Source organism: Corvus kubaryi, unplaced genomic scaffold, assembly GCF_017639235.1.
Source record: "Corvus kubaryi isolate FWS band 111438036 unplaced genomic scaffold, C.kubaryi_AGA036_p1.0 36964, whole genome shotgun sequence".
Classification (NCBI taxonomy): domain Eukaryota; kingdom Metazoa; phylum Chordata; class Aves; order Passeriformes; family Corvidae; genus Corvus; species Corvus kubaryi.
In genome coordinates, this window is record NW_024580994.1 from 27,088 (window position 1) to 31,321 (window position 4,234).

The 4,234-nt window shown below is 60.2% G+C and overlaps 1 protein-coding gene across 1 annotated transcript in view; it reads left to right on the forward strand.

Annotated features, from left to right (window-relative positions):
* Positions 1 to 443: 443 nt before the first annotated feature.
* RNF41 (ring finger protein 41) overlaps positions 444 to 4,234 on the forward strand; it is a 14,894-nt gene continuing 11,103 nt past the window's right edge. The window contains exons 1-2 of the mRNA XM_042020341.1: positions 444 to 546; positions 2,048 to 2,174. The gene's annotated coding sequence lies outside the window, so the exon portion shown is untranslated. The remainder of the gene's footprint in view (positions 547 to 2,047; positions 2,175 to 4,234) is intronic.

Sequence of the window (4,234 nt, forward strand, 5' to 3'; positions counted from 1 at the left end):
GAGCATCCTTGCTGGGAACGGGACCACCGGACTGCGGGGACGCGGGGGACGGCGCCGCCGGGACACCGGGGACAGGACCGCGGGAACGGGACTACCCACGAACGAGACTCCGGGGCCACCGGGACCGGGAGCAGAACCAGGATCGGGACCGGGGCCGGGACCGGGGCCGCCCTCTCTCCCGTCCCGCCACCAGGGGGCGCTCGCACCTCCCGCCGCGCGCTCACCGGGCACGGCGCCGCCGCCGCCGCGGGCGCTCCCGGAAGTCCGCGGCTTCAGCCAATCAACGCGCGAGGGACCGGGTGACGCACAGCGGCTCCAACCAATAGTAAGGCAGAGAGGGCGGGACTCCGGGGATAAGCCCCTCCCCTTCCCCGCCCCGACCAGCGAGTTCCGGCCCGCGCGGCCAGAGCGGCGCTTCCGGCGCGGCACTTCCGGCGCGGCGGGGCCGGGCGGGGGCACCCGGAGGAGGCCGCGGCCGCCCCTCAGCCCGGAACGGCCCCGGAACGGCCCCGAGCGGCCCCGAGCGGCCCGGGCCCGGCGGCCTCGGTACGTGGGGCCGCGGCGGCTGTGCCAGGGGGAGCGGAGGGGGCCCGGGGATGGTGTTCGGGGCTGCCGGGGTGGGCGGGCGCGCGCGATGTGGCCCCGGTAGAACCGGGAGAGGCCGCTGGGGTTTGGGGGCTGGGGGAGGTGGTGAACCGCCCGAGACCGTGAGAGCCCCGGGGAGGTCCCGGTGCCGGTGCCGGTTGGAGGAGGAGCCCCGGCCCGGTCTCGGTAGCGCGCCCGGGGGGTCCCGGCGGGTCCCGGGAAGCGGCGGAGCGGAGCGGAACGGCCCCGCCGGGACATCGGCGGCGGCTCCTCCCCGGGAGATCGGGAGGGAAAACCGGGCTGGGCCCGGGAGCGGCTCCGGTGAGCGGGGAATTGTCCGGGAGCGAGCGGCGGGGGGAGAGCGGAGGGGGAGTTCGGGGAGAATCCAAAAAACGTCGGGGAGAGTCCCGGGGAGTTTTGGGGAGAATCCTGAGGAATTTGGGGACCGATCTCAAGGGAATGTGGGAAGGATCCAGGAGAATTCGGGGGACAATGCGCAGGAATTCGGGGGTCAATCCGCAAGGATTTGGGGAAAAAAATCCCCGAGGAATTTGGGGGGAAAATGCCGGGGAATTTGGGGGGGAAATCCCGAAGAATTTGGGGGGAAATGCAGAGGAGTTTGGGGAAAAAATCCAAAGGAATTTGGGGAGCAATCCGTGAGGATTTGAGGACAATCCCGAGGAATTTGGGGGAAAATCCAGAGGAATTTGGGGGGTAATGCAGAGGAATTTGGGGAGCAATCCAGAGGAATTTGGGGGAAAAATCCAAAGGAGTTTGGGGGAAAATCCAGAGGAATTTGGGGAGCAATCCGTGAGGATTTGGGGGACAATCCCGAAGAATTTGGGGGACACAGCCCCAAGGAATGTGGGGCACGCTCCAAAGGAATTTGGGGAATGTGGGGAGCACCCAGCGCTCGCCCCGAGCCCGGCAGCGTTCGGGAAGCACAGGGAGAGCAGGGATCAAAGATTAGATTTTATTTTATTTTATTTTATTTTATTTTATGGGATTTCAAGCAATAAACATAAAACCCTCCCCAAAATCCCGGAATTCCAAGAATCCCAAGTGCCCAAATCCCCTCGGTCGCCGCCTCCAGGAGCCGAACCCCAAAATGGGTTTTTTTTCCCCATTCCGGATTCCCGGATTTCCACAGGAGGGAGGGAAAAAACCCAACCTTGGGATGGCATCAGGGGGATTTTCGGGAATCTGGAGCGGGATGAGCTTTGTGTTTCCCTGCTGCTGGAATTCCTGGAGTGCCCAGGGAGGTTGGGAGCTCCGGAGGGATTCTGGCTCTTCCCAAAATCCCGTGGTGGGAATTCTGAGCTCGGTGGGCACCTCATGGCAGCTGTGGCCACTTCCAGCTGCTCCGTGGCTTCTCCAGAGCTTCTCCAGGAAATCCCAGCTCCTTTGGCCTCATCCTGCTTTTCCCTGTGTTGTTTTTTACCCCCTTTTCCTTTGGGATCAGATCCGGACTCCGCCCTGGAGGGACGTGGAAGAGGAGAAGGGAAAAATGGGCCTCTGGGAGAGGTTCCCTGCACAGAGTGAGGCCGTGCCAGCCCCGAGCCGTTCCAGGAGGAATTCTGCCGCGGGAGGTAAATCCGGGATCCCTTTTCCGTGCGGATGGGGCTGATCCTTCCTCCGCTTTCATCCTTCCCCCGCTCTCCTGGAGCTCTCCCCGCTTCCAGGGCTGCTCCGAAAAACCTTTGGAATCGATCGGTATCCGCTGGGGAATGGGGAGATCTTCCCGAAATTCCGGAGGTTTGGTGGAATTCCTGCCGGGCTGGCTCAGGAGCCACCGCGTCCTGGATTTCATGTGGAAGGAGCTGGGAATAGTTTGGAATTCCCAGAGATTCCCAGGGAGAGTCTTTGTGCTGAAGGAGCCCCCTGAGGATGATTCCAAACCCTTCTGGATGAATCCAGAGTCCTGGAATCACATCCCAGCCGGAATTGCAGGGATGCAAAGCCACCCCCAGGCCCAGCCGGAGGTGAAATCCATTCCAAAAACGTTTGGAATCGATCGGTATCCGCTGGGGAATGGGGAGATCTTCCCAAAATTCCAGAGGTTTGGCGGAGTTCCTGGAGCAGGAGCTGCCCCTGCCTGGTGTCCATGTCCTGAATTTCACGTGGAAGGAGCTGGGAATAGTTTGGAATTCCCAGAGATTCCCAGGGAGAGTCTTTGTGCTGAAGGAACCCCCTGAGGATGATTCCAAACCCCTCTGGATGAATCCAGAGCCCTGGAATCACATCCCAGCCGGAATTCCAGGGATGCAAAGCCACCCCCAGGCCCACAAATCCATCCCTGGGCCGCTCTTCCCGCGGTTTTTTCGGGATGTGGGCAGGAGGTTGGAATGGCTCTCGTGGGAGCCCATCCCGAATCCCGCCCCATTCCCGGTGGGAACGAGCCGGGGCAAAGCCGAGCAGAGACTTTTCCACGTGGAAAAAGCGGCGAGCCCGGATCTGGGATGATTCCCTGCTGGCAAACCAGGCTGAGGTGGGGGAAATCGTGGATCTGGGAATGCTGGAGCGAGGCGATTCCCCGCTGCCGAGCATTCCCGGGAGGATTTTCCTCACCTGCGGAATATTTTCCGAGGGATTCCTTGTGGGAATATCCACCAGCTTCCCTTCCCCCTCCACGGAGGAAATGCTGGATTTGGAGCATTCCCGTGGTTCTGCCAACCTTTGGAATATTTCCAGGCATCCCAAAATACTTCCCAGAGTTAGGAATTGCCCCGCTGGGGAAGCGGAGGGCGGCGTTCCTCCTTGCCCAGCTCCCGGTACAATTCCGGAGCCGCCGTTTTTTCCCCGTTTCCCGTTAGATCCTGGCTCCTGCCTGGGCAAAAATTCCCTCCAATTTCCAAAACCCTTTGGATTTTGATGGATATTTCGGTCCCTTTGGCAACTTTCGCTCCCTGGACGTGAGGAAAATCCCGCAGATCCACGCTGGAGGCCGTTGGGATTCGGATTCCCTGGGTGCTTCTGGCTTTTCGTTATCCGTTAACCACTCCTATTCCAGCCGGTTTTCCTACCACAGCCTGAAAATTCCATGGATTTGAGGCAGCTATCCCCAAAAACCTCTGCTTGAAACCTTTGGGAGCAACGCTTCCCAGCGGGAGAAGCTTTTTGGAGGTGAATCCGTTGGGTTTTGTCCCTGCTGAGAGGGGGGAAAATTCGGGTTTGGAGAAGGAATTTTCTTTGGATCCCTGTGTCCCAACACAAGGATTGGGAAGCATCTGAAAGGGTTCATGAGGAAAATCCAGAATTTTCCCTTTGGGTGAAGGGATCCAACCCCAAATCCCGAGGTTTTTTTTCCCCCTGGATCCGGAGCTCTTTTGGGATCGTCCCAGTGGCGCTTCCTGGGAGCTCTGGAGTCGCATTCCAGCCGGGATCGGGGCCGATCCCTGTTTTTGGAAGGCTGGGAATGCTGCTGCTGCTCTGTGGGGTCATTAGCAGGAGGGTTAATTAGGGTTAATGAGGCTGGGGGTGCTGCACAGGCAGAACTGGTTTGGAGCTCCCTCACCAGTTATTCCCAGTGGAGAATCTGGAGCCGGGCAGGGAATTCCTGGGAGAACAGGACCAGGCTGGGAATGTTCTGAGCTGTGCAGGGGAGGTTCCCAGCCGGTATTCCATGGATTTTTGGGATGGGGTCTGAGCT